At 45.2% G+C, this 12631-nt stretch overlaps 1 protein-coding gene across 1 annotated transcript in view; it reads left to right on the top strand.

The window, feature by feature from the left end:
• The first annotated feature begins 5261 nt into the window (after positions 1 to 5261).
• The window catches only part of SOX6 (SRY-box transcription factor 6), a 380340-nt gene continuing 372970 nt past the window's right edge, over positions 5262 to 12631 (top strand). Inside the window, exon 1 of the mRNA XM_074918734.1 lies at positions 5262 to 6392. The gene's annotated coding sequence lies outside the window, so the exon portion shown is untranslated. The remainder of the gene's footprint in view (positions 6393 to 12631) is intronic.

The raw sequence follows: 12631 nt of genomic DNA, 5'->3' as shown, positions 1-12631 counted from the left end.
AAGTGTTTCTTTCATTATTAACAATAACTGAGCCAATGAAAATGCTTTTAAATATACACCAGACAAGCAGTTATCCAGCTCTTCCTTCTTACCATCCACAAACCATCTTTTAGCATCTTATAAACGAGCATGTAAAATAGCTTTGTAAACATCTGCTTTTCATTGTTAATTGTCAGGGAAAACTAGAGATTTAAATGCTTCTTTTGTAGCATTCCTTAATCCTATCAGAAAGGATAGCTCTAGATGCTTCTCCTTTCTCACTGCAGATAGCTTCTGGAGGCTGTGAGTTTTCTTTTTTTTTTTTTTTTTCTTCCCCCCCCCCCCCCCTTTTCCTTTTATGTTTTGTTTTTAATATTGATAGTTTTTATTTACTTACAAACAGCTTGTTTCACGTCTCAGTTTGAAAGGTCTTGCATACTCTAGTCTGTGTGGCAACTCGGTAAATTTAAACAAAATATAGTATGCAATCATTGATTACTGTGTAAAATGTGTTGAAAATCTACATTTTTTTCTCATTGGGATCTGTTCAGTATTTTCTTTCATGTATAAACTATCAGATCAGGTATTGTGTCATACATATACAATAAGAAAACAAGAGTATATGTTCATACTGTCCTATTGCAGCAAAAATAAATAAATTTTATATTGCTATAATACAATTATTATTTTTTCAGAAACACTGCCTTTATTTTGGTTAGCTTTTCTGTTCTAATAATCAAGTCATTAATGTCAGTTGAGTGTGTCTGGCAATGATTTACTTAAGGTAGCATTCATAACACACAGTAGCTGTATTATACAGGAAAAATAAATCTATTCATGTTACATTTCCTACCTTTAAAGCTTTTTTTAATCTTGCATTATGGTCCTGGATTTGTAACATTTGACTTTTTGCTTCTTGCAGATACAAAAGGAACATTCATGATTTAAAACTATTTCATGTTTTATATGCCTTGAACAGGAATAAATCTTTTTTTACATATTTTTCCAAATCTGCTTTATTGGGAAAAGATACGTTTTTTGGTTAGAGTTTAAATGTTTCCGTAGCTTTCGTCTTTTAATTTCGGTGGTTTTGAAATCAAAGTCTGCTTAACTAGTTTCTCCAGCTCAGTTATAGTTTTAAAATAATTTAGAGTTCTCTCTGTTTTGTTAATTAAATAATTGAAGGGTACTGTTTCCTATTCATATTTTTGTTCCTGCTTTTCAATATTTACTTCTAGAACTTTTAAAAAGAATTGTTACACGGACCTCAGCATCACTGCATGTAAAATTAATTGAAATGACATATTGTTGCAGTTTCTATGACAACCATATCATGATGCCGATGCTCTCAAAAATTTATAAACTACAATTTCAACTATGCTAATACCACTGAGTAGAGTTAACATTTATTTACTTAATATTCTTGTTAGAATTAAGCTCTCAATACTTCCTATAAAAAAAAAATCAGAAAAAGGTGTATGTCGGTGTTCTTCATTTGTTTGATGTTGGCTTTTTTATAAAGGGGGTTCTAATTTTTATGAGACCATTTTTAAAATCTAACTCTACTATGTAACGTTGATGAAGAGCTTATTCACACCAAACAAAGAAAATGTATATCATCAGTCACAAACTTTTAAACATGACATTCCAAAATAACTCTTACAGTATAATCCACTACAACTGATTTGCAGATAGTCATGTTTTGCTAGTGGAATATTTAAAGCCAATTTATTCATATTTCTATTGTCCTAGATGCTAAACTTCAAATGTTTGTGACATAAGAGCACTGATTCACTGGCATGACTTACATAAATAAAGTCACAAGCATAAGTGTCTGCATAACCAGGCGCAGAATTATAAACCCCCTAAAAATATCTACTTATATTACTGCCTTATTTTATTGTAAACATTAAAAAGCTTTGCCTGGTAACTTGATTTTTTTTTTTTTTTTTTCCCCGTATTAAATACATACCTTTAGTATACTCACATTATTCCATCAATCTGCAGGCTTTTAGAAGTTAGCTGATTTTAACAGTTTGACAGGGAACTCTATTAGTCAGGCAACACTCACATTGGAATCAATGAGTGTTTTACTTGAGGAAAAAATTTAGGACCGATGTAAGATGCCTTATTCAAGTTACTTCATAATTATATAGATTGCAATGACTTAAAAAATAGTGAGTTTTTCTCTCAAAATGTAGTTATTTTATTCGATCTAACTTGGACTTATTAAAAAAGTGTGGGTTATATACAAAATGCACGCTTCTCATGTATAAGACTTATTGATCATTGATTCAAATAGGAAATAAAACACCTTGATCTTTCAGTCATTTGTCTTAGGAAGATTCCAGAGCAGTCAAATCACATTTACTTTACTTCAGTCTTAAATTTGATATTACGTTGGAAAAACATTTCATATAATTGAATGTTCAAATATGTTGAGATCATGTCGCATTTTAGTTTTTAACAGTCTGAATACTTTCAGCAGTTTCTACCCAATGTTCCTGGTTTAGTAAGCTATATTTAAACATGTTTTGAAAGATTTATACAGTGATTTGCTTCTTAGTCAACTTTGTTGCAAGAAGTTACTACTGTGTATTTTGGTTAGAAAACATAAAGTGTTCTAAGAGGTGATCAAAGGGAGGACACAGCCATGCTACCCATTCGGTATGCCATGATATTTATAAGCTCCAGGCGGAATGGGACAGTCTGAAAAAACTTTGCACCCCAAAATTTCTTTATAGACATTTTCACCTTTTCTATTGATATTTTCTAAACAGCTTATCCTTTCCAGCATCATAATTTTGATCCTCTTAATAAGAAGCATGCATGCACTTTATATGCACAGGACTTGAGCTTCTGGGTGAAACAATTGATGACGACACGAGCCTACAAGGTTAGGCCGTATTATCACAAATCCACAGGAACATCTTAAAACCAACGCAATTTATAAGTGCACAGCAGTAGTAATATAAAATACAAAATCACTGGCCTATCTTGGGCAATTATTTCTGTTCATGTGGCATATATATGTGGCTTAGTGGCAATGCATTTATTTGCTATGTGGGCCAGTCCTCAGGTCAAAGACAGCTTTGTATATTTATTCTAGCCTTCAGGGTGGGGGTATGAAACAAAAATGAACTGTGGAATAAATACAGTGTTATAAAGTCTATACATACTCTGTTGAATCCCAGCATGTGCTGTCAGAACGGGACGTTGCCAGCGAAAAAAGAAAAGCACCGTGGTGTGCTGGTAAACCCTTAGAATAGTTCATAGGGGTTTGCAGTCGTCCTGTTTAGTGAAGGTTTTTCTGTGATTGAGGTTCTAGGGAAAAATATCTAGCAACCTTCATGTTTATATCGCTGACCTACAATTTACTCTGGGCTGTAATATAAAATAGGGCAACTGCAGGCTGTAAGGGTTCTTCTAGCACGTGTCCCCTCCCAGCTCCTCAGAGGTGTGTGCGGGTATAGATATGCCAGTATATCTTCCCATCCTTCCTCATTCGTAAAACAAGCTCAGCTATTCCTGGCCAAAGCTGGGAATATCAGTGTAAGACATGAGGCCACGCAGGTGTATGCTCTTAGTGGGACTGTGATAATCCTGTAAGTGACTCTTGCATGGCTTTGGTTTGCCTCTGAAAAAGTACGTTTAAACTCATTGTTAATCTTGAACTGCTTTTTTGATATGTTAATGGTGTTTTATGGTCATCCTATTATACAGAGATGGGAGTAGAAAAATGATTAAGATGACAAGTAGGCAAATCCAGCTGTTATCTGAAAAGCCCAGAATAGGAGGAGCAGATGCATTCCAGTGGAAATGTTTGCACCTTCCATAGTCACACTAACTGCTTTTCTTTTTTTACTCTATACCTGCAAAGTATCAGGTACCCAATCTTAATGTGATTCTAATCACAGCCGAATCTAATTGCTATTTTTTGGAGCTTGTTAGAGTTCTCATGATTCATTTGCAGGGCTTACTCCGCTAGTGCAACTTGTAGCCAAGAGTTTAGAGACTTCAACTTTGCTGGTGCAGTTACTGCTCTTCTGGGGTGCCCTGACGTGAGGAACGCTCTCCAGTGGCTGGGGGGAGCATGAGTCTGGCCAGCTGCTAAAAGCCCCCCGAGGAGACCCCTTCCTGCTGTAAGGCTTTTCATGGGAGCAGGGCTATGAGCTGCAGTGTGTTGTGGTGCACTGTGCCCCTGCATAACAGGATCTGTCCCCTAAAGCTGATCCCCTCCTATAGCTTTCTTGTGCCTGGACCATGCCCAAAAAACTCAGTGCGCTGAGTCTTGCCCACAACTTTTAGCAGGGTCACCCCAAGTACTGTTCACGGGTCGTAACAGCCTAGTTTCTCTTCTCTTTTTTCCATTCCCCCTCCATTAAAAAAATAAATCGAGCGTAGATTATAAACTATAAACCCAGCCTCTGCCTTGAAGTCACCTAAAAGACTTTAGAAGCAAAATCCCTCAGGAAAGCCCTGGCAGTGCCCCTGGCCTGCTTTGGGCGGGGAAGGCGGCAGGCGGGCTGCGGGCAGAGGGCTCGGGAGCGCTGCCCGCCCCCCCCCAATGGGACCTGCCCCCCCCGAGGGGACCTGCCCCGGGCAGGGCCCCCCCAGCCCCCCGTGGGGAGGAGCGGGGAGTGCCCCGCTCCGCCGGGAAAGGCAAGGGAGAGGGAAGCGGAGGGACGCGGGCCGGATGGTTAAGGAAAAAGCCCCGCTGCCGGGTTTTTGCTTTGTGTGCTCCCGTCTCCCTAAACTCGCCTTCAGTCCCCCCTTCCCGCCCTCGGGCCCGGGCAGCGCTCCCGCGGCGGAGCCACCGACCCCGCGCCCGCCGGCAGCGGATTCTTCGATGACTTTCCCGCTGCCGCTAACGCTGTTTGTTTTGCTTTGCGAAGTGCTAATCCGAGAGCTCCTTGGCAGGCGGTTCGCTCTCGCTGCTTTGTTTGCACTCGCCTCACGGTGGCGTTTTAAGCACATAAACAAAGCCCAAGTGAGCGGAGAGGCAAGCGTGTTTGCTAGTTTACCTTTATTAGAATAACAGTTCCGTTAATGTTTTGGATAAATCAGAACTGTCTGTTAAAGCGGTTCAAGCACAGGAGATGCGCGATGCTCTACGTCAGTGGAAGGTGTTTAATGTCCCCGGCCGGCACAAAGCCGAGTCAGAGCGAGAGCCCGGGTCATCTGCACAACCGTCTCACCTGGGGTTGGCTCCCTCCCCCCCCACCACCCCTCCGTCTCTCTCCTCCCCCAGCCCCCCAGAAGTTTACAAAGAACGTGGCTGAAGGTGCCAAGCAGCAGATGCCGACGTTAAACTCCAGTTTGTTCTGGGTATAACGACCCGAGGCGCAGCCCTGAGCCGCCGCCCTCCTCACTCCAGCAGCATGCCCCCGGGACCTGAGTTACCCGGCGAGAATAAACACAACAGAGAGTCTCCTTACCTCCGAGGCGAGAGCGCCGCGTCCGAGGCAGGGGAGGGAGCGGAGCGGCTCTCTGCTCCAGCCCCGCTCGGCCGGGCTGCCGCCTGCCCAGCTGGGCTCGGCTCGGCACCATGTCCCCCGCCCCCCGGCAGGCAGTCCCCAAACTCAGCCCAGCGCAAATCCAGCACTCAGGGGCAGCCTCTCGAGTCAGTCCCTGCCGGTGCGAGTCCCCCATGGCTTCTCTCCGCCAGAGCGTGGACCAGAAGTGCCGGTTGCCCTGAGTTTTTCTCAGGCTTTGCTGGCGATAATCTAGGAGCAGGTAAGGCGGCTGCCGGCTGCCAGCGATTCCCGTTGCACTTGCAGAGAGCAGCAGGAGCCGGTGGAAGTGGGAGTGTGGTCTGCTCTTCGTTAGGGAGGGGGGAACGGACCCTGGAGGTGATGCAGTGAAACACTTCGACTTCCTTGCATTGTGTTTGTTAGAGATCACGGGCGCTCTCCTTTTATAACATTCACTTCAAGCATTCTCAAACCCAACTGGAATAAGTTCCGATCCTCCCCTTTAGTTTACATTGGGGTTGTCAAAGGATTAAATAAATGAAACTTTATTTGACCGTGGAGTTTACAGACCCTGGGATCCCTGCGCGCTCTGGCCTTATTCTAATTCTATAGCGGTAATTACCCTTCGTTTCTTTAAGTGCAATAGATTTATTGCCTTAGAGACTATGCACAGTTTGATTGAATTATTCATTTTTTTTCTTTGGTGTAGACTGCATCTGGGGACTGATGTGACGTGTAGATTTTTTTTTTTTTTTTCAGGAACAAAGGGAATGTGGAAATGAAAGAGAGAGGGAGAGAGAGGCTGGCAGATGTGATGAGATGCGGTGAAGGTGTATCCAGCTTGGCACTCCCACTCCTCTCTTCTCCTCTCATTGCAGCCCTGGGTGACTCTCAGGCTAACACAAACAGCTTTTCTTCCGCAGCCTGCCCTCTGTCACTGTAAGTACAACAGCCTTCTCTTATCAGCATGCAAATTCCAGCCACTCACTACCTTAGCCTGGTGTTTGCACTTTAGATTTACAGAGGGGACCTTTAAAATGAACTTTCTGAGACAGGAAGGGGTTTTCATGTCAAACTTGCTTTTATTTTCTTTGTAAAAGTTTATGTGGTTTTTCCAGTTCTTCCCCCCCCCTTTTTTTTTTTTTTTTTTTTTTTTTTTTTGAAAGGGGGGGTGGAGCGGGGAGATTGTTGCTGCGGCTTTTTGCTTCACTATCGAGATGATGCACAGTTTCAAATGAAAATAAAATTTCCTTGATCCTCTTTCCGCCAGGACAATACATTGTGTTGGCAGATGACGCTGTAAGGAATTCAGAGTTTTTGTTTTCAGTCAGATCTTTAGCTTTGGGCGTTATAAAATGCAAACGTCCCCTAAATTTTGAGGAGATCGCCAGAGGTTCTTGTTCTAGGGGAACTCGTGTCAGCTGATGGGTTTGCTTCTGAAGAAACGTGCAGTAATATGCTACTATCTTGTCTAACAAAACTTTCTCCCAATCGGATGATGAGGCTTTAACTTCTTTTCCTTTAGTTTTCTCTCAGATGCTGTTGATTATTTTGCAAAAGTTTCTCTGAACATCCTTACCAAGCCTGTGAAAAGTCTTCATGGTCGGAGAGTGTCAGCACAGGGAATTTATAAACGTGCCTGCTAATTGTCCGGCATTGAGTGGGGAGAGAGGGGAGTTTAGAATTTGGGTGAATGACTTTTAAGATGGAATTTCTTGCCCTTTGAATCCAAACTTCTGGGACTGTTGCACCAACTCTACAGGAGTTGGAGATTTGCTCATCACGTTAAAGATGCGGTACGTAAAACTTAACACACAGACAGGTTGCTTCGCTTGTTGAATGTTCCCTCTAACGTACTGAAGGCGAGAGACGGCGCGAACCGCAGTGACAGCTGTGAGCAGGTAAGTGCCCCGACGTGAACTGGGCGCCTCCGAGCCCGTCCCTCCGCCGGCGCCCACAGCAGCTCCGCATCCCTCCTCGACAGCTGCTTGCGCCGCCTGCTCTGCCTGCTTTTAGCCTAATGAAGCAAAAGCGAGGGAAGTAATTTAAAACGCGGTCTCTAAACGTGTGGTAACGCTAAAAGGAAAAGCGTTTTCTTGTGTCTCGGCACGTGTATGCCTATCTACACGGCGGGCGTTCACTTATGCAAACAAAGAGGGATCACAATTATCCCCGTGCAGCTCACACGCGCACGCACATTTGCATACAATGCCCAAGGAATCCGCTTTTTCAACCGCGGAGAAGTTGTAGCGCTCCGGCCCTGGCTGTCACCTCTGTAAGTGAATTGATCACGCAGGGGAAGCAACAAGCTGGAGCGTCCCTGCGCTCCGCCCGGCAGCGTGGGCGCCCCGCCGCGCTGTCCTGCCCCGGCCCAGGGGCCGGCCCTGCCGGGGCGGGCGGCTGCGCCCCCCGGGCTGCGCCCCCCGGGCTGGGGCTGGGTGGGCGCTCACAGCCAGCCCGTGCCTTATCTCCTGTCCCATTACCGCCTCGTACTTCATAAGGAGGACGCTACATTTGAGGAGTGGGTTTGGGTTCGTTTTTTTGGTTTGGTGGTTGTTTGGTTTTGTTTTTTTTTTTTTTTTTTTTTTCTCCTTCCCCCCCCTCTTGTTTGTTTCTTGAAAGAAAAAAACAAACTTCAGTAACAAATTGATGGGGTTGCCAACTCGGGCAGGGTAGTTCGTCCTTGTATTCTGGTTACCTCTCTTTTCTGACAGTGCTCATGTTTTTGCGCGCCAAAGCTACCAGTCATGCAAAAAGTCAAGGTGTTGCCTTTACTTGCAGCAGGTTTAAATGTGTTACAAGGACCAATCACGGGGATTCTGATAATTAAAGATTAAAAAGGACATGGCAATATCTGGAAAGGCAGCTATTTCATGTTGTTAAATCCATAGCCCAGATAACTGCAGCAAGGTGAACACTTTGAATTAGCTGAACGCAGGTGAATACAAACTCAGTATTTACAATCCTATAATTTACCCCCGTCTCCGAATTTCAGTTTTTCAGTGTCTTTTATTAAAATTGAAAGAATGCACGGAAATCAGCTACTATGCCTTCAGCCAGCTAATTTGATGGTAAAGCTTCACTAGCTAATTTTGAAGTTCTGCTTCAAGGTGTTTGCTGCTTGCCGAATAGGACTTGATTGCTCCTTTTATTGTAGTGGAATTGCCAAAAATACTGTATAAAATGGGTCCGCTATTCTAAGAGGTTCCGACTTAAAACTCATTTTCCCTGGACTCGACTCGAGAGGGACGATAGTACCTCGGATAGCAAGGTAGAGGGGATGCATTGTGCACGACTCCAGTAGTGTGTTGAGTTTTACAGCTTGTTAACAAAATGAAATAGAGCCAGATTAGATCAGTCCTGTGCCATCACATTGATGCTCAATTTTCATCACGTCCTTATGAAGCAAGGTTCATTCGCGGTGGGGCTGAACATGCTTCTGGGTCTAACCTATTCCGCAAATTTCTACTTGAGAGAGGAGGAAAGCGAAATCAGGCTTTCTCCTCGTCTTTTTGGCCTCTATAAGTTATGAAGCTATTTTAAAATTAAAAAGTTTCTCTGTTACTAACTGTTCCAGGCGCCTTCTGGAAAATGGGGAGAAAGTGCCAAAAATACAGAGATGAATCAACAACTTCTCTCTCTCTCTCTCATTTTGTGGGCTTGAGGTTGCTTTCCGCACTCCCATCTTAACAACAGTTTAGCCTAGGTGTGAATAATATCAAAAGAGGGAGACGTTAGCTTTGCAGCGCTGTTTGCCCACCTGATCTGCGGGCCCCTGACAGTTTGAAAGACTCTTTTATGTTTACCTTTGGCATGTAAAAATACAGCAGAGAGACTTTCTTGGCTTTGCAGTACTCTGTGCCACTGGTTGATTTTTCTCCTCACCTCCTCAGAGTTTTCCCTTCTTTCTCCCAGATTCCCCCCCCCCCCCCCCCCCCCTCTAATTAGCACTTCCAAGGGAGCGTGAGTTCCTAAATTGGTATTCAAGCTGATATTCAAGTCCTTATCTGTTGCCTTTTGGTAGGCAGGGAGAGAGATATTTATATATTGCCGCTGCTAAAATCTCTCGTCGTCGCCACGAGAATCCCAACTTCAGCTCGGGTCCGTCCTAAATCAGTTTTTCTCCTCCGGTCATACCTGTCTTTCCCCTTGTATCCCGGCTCACGTTTTACCTTTCTGTTGAATGCATCGCTAAATAGTTGGTGGACTCTGAGTGCCTACTCCTTCCTCCTCTCCCCTTCCTCTCCCCCGGGTCCCCGTAGCTGGACTCCCATCTCTAGTGTAATTTATACTTTACGTTTCATCTGTTTTTTACCCCGACCGGGCTGTGGGATCGGGCTCCTCAGAGCCCCATTTATCAACTGTCAGTAGGCGCCTGCTGAGTGCTTTCCCTCTCGTCCTCCCCAGGTCCTGCAGATCGTCTCTCTCCCGCTTTTTTTTTTTTTTTTCTTCTTTCCCTGTTTTTTTTTTTTTTTTTTTTTTTAATCTAATTTGCGAGCAGGAGCCCGGTAGGACTTTTTCGGCGTGTGCCTCCCCACGCACTCCCCGGGAAGCGCCGTGCGGGCGGGGGAGGGCCGGCGTGTAACACGCCGCTCCCCCCGCGCAGCCCCGGCCCCGCGCCCCGGCTCTCCCGGGACCCCCCCTCTCCCCCTCCTCCTTTTCCGGCCCCCGCCCGCCCTCCCCTCCCCGCCCTCGCACCCCCTCCCCGGTAACTTTCTAGTACCTTTCCTCACCACTCCGGGCAATCAGTGGTCATTAGAGGAGCGAGGTTTAGGGTTTCATTTGTCTAACAGCACTGTGAGTGGTGATAGCTGCTCGGGGATGCGGCTGGCAGCCCGGGGTGATTTCACTTTCTGTTTTGTGCTCACTTTCTCCGCAGTTGTTGCTCTCCCCGCTCGCTCGCTCTCAGTCTCCCTCTCTCTCCCCCCTCTCCCTCTCTCTCTCTGTGTTGTCTCATCTTGCCTGTGCTGTCTGGGCGGGGGAGCCCTGCCTCCTTTTGCCTTCCTCAGATCAATGCCCTGGCCACTCACTTTCTGATGTTGCACGACGGGAAATGCTTTGAATACTTACGACATGGCCGCTCACATTGATTGCCAAGATTGACAGCAGTAACCATCGCCTTCACTTGTTTCAGGAGGAAAAAAAAAAAATAATAATGAACCTGATTGTAACCAAATCTCCAGGCAACCCATCCGCAAACTTCTAACGATCGGGATCCTGCACATCCATGGCCCGGAGAAACACCAGCAGACTCTAGTTCATTTATTTTATTTTATTTGATTTTATTTTATTTTACCGAATTACCACCCGTTTATCCCTCTTTCTCTCTCCCCTTTCACCTCCTTCCCTCTCTCTCTTTTTTTTTTTTTTTTTTTTTTTTTTTTTTTAATGAAAATTACCGAAGCGCGTTGCAAAAAAAAAAAAAAGGAGGCTCTCCCAGTGCTTTGTGCCACACTGGATCCCGAGGAGGTAACCAGGAAAAAAAAGCCCTATTGTGTTGTATACCTGTTGTTTGCTGTGGTGTGTAGTGCTGCGTGGCTTGGTGGCGGTGGCGGTGGTTTAATGGGTTTTCGCTGGATTTATGTCGCTTTGCAGGAGAGAATCCGGTTCCCTCTGCGCTGTCTTTAATGGGTTATTAGTTGCAATTGAGTGAAGCAGCAGCGTCCGGAGGTAGATCTGTTGTTTAGCTTTTAACATTGCTGAATTCACCCCTTCCCCCCGCCTCCCCCTGCACGATTATTTACTTTTATACCACGAGGGTGGTGTTGGTTGGTTTGTTTTTTTTTTTTTTTTCTTTTCTTTTCTTTTCTTTTCTTCTTTAGGGAAAAGTAGTTATAGTCTCGTCCCCGTGCGAGTTTCCGGGGCTGTTTGAATCCCGAGGTTTCCGAGACGTTTGGGGACCCCAGTACCTTGAAATCACAACACTTTCTCATCCTTCCCGAGTAGAGTTTATTTTAAAATGTAGTGACAGATCAGCGTTGTATTTTAAGATCACCCACGGCAGGCGAACACATGGTGCTGGGAAGATATTGTACGTAAGGAACTAACACGAGAGGGAGAAAGAGAGAGAGAGAGAGAGGAAAAATAAAATCCGAAATAAATCTTTGAGAGCAGAGCGCTGCTGTCATTACTCCGGAGTGCTCGCGTGGGTTTCTCTTCACGGATAACCCCAAAAGCCACGGGATGGAGAAAGGCGAAGGGAGTTTAGTGTTGCTTTTCAATTCTCCGTTAAGTTCGAGGTGGGTAACCGCTTTGAAGTTCGCCACAAATGAGTGCTGTCCCCGGAGCGCGGCGCGGCGCGGAGCGGCGGGAGGGGCGGCGGCGATGCCGGGGGTGGCCACGGCGGGGCACTGTCCCCGGGAGCTGCGCGGCTGCGGCGGCGCTCATCGCCCCGAGCGGGGGGGCTGGAGAAAGTTATGCTGAAAACTTTAAAATTGATATCGCATCCTAATTTGTGATACACGGGGAGGGGGGAAGAACGCAGTCCATCATCAGAGAGCTCTGTTTACACCGGGAAGGGGAGATGTGTGCCGCTTTGTGGCAACGTTCGACTTGGGATTTCTTGCTGCCTTAGCTCTTTGCCGGAGGTCATGCAAATCGACCTTAAAAGAATGCATAAGCCATAAATTAAAATAAACCCTTAGCCAGAGGCTGATCCATAAGTAGACAATACCTAACCTGGACAAAACGGCTTCCTTTGCGAGCTGAAAAAAAGAATAGTGCCTAAGCTAAATGCAAAGTAAGTTTTCAGGAAGTATTTAACTTACTACTACTATTATTATTATTATTATTATTTTGAAATGAAATAGGGGCAGTTGCAACAAGCTAGCGCAGCTGTTTACAGACGGTGCTGTAGGATACGAGCGAGGCAAGGTGTGCCTGGTGGAGGGCTTGTCTTTTCCTGGCTTTCACTGCCTTGGAGGCTGTTTGGTTTTTTGACTGGGGATGAGGAGCCTCTTTAACCGTAGAAGCAATTTGGTGTTTTATCTCGGATAATGCTGAAGAGTTTATGAACAAATCTGGGTTGCCTGCAACTGTCACATGCGCGCACACAAGCTGTGTCTGTATATAATCGTCTCGGGGCTTGTTTTTTTTTCCCGCAGTTTTTGACAATTGTTCCATTCATGATCCTGAAAGGAATCATCAGTGGGAGCTAATGAGGGTGCCTCTGCGGCTTG

Source organism: Athene noctua, chromosome 14 (genome assembly GCF_965140245.1).
Source record: "Athene noctua chromosome 14, bAthNoc1.hap1.1, whole genome shotgun sequence".
NCBI lineage: Eukaryota > Metazoa > Chordata > Aves > Strigiformes > Strigidae > Athene > Athene noctua.
Note: the sequence above shows the minus strand (reverse complement) of the source record. Positions and strands in the feature narration are given on the sequence as shown.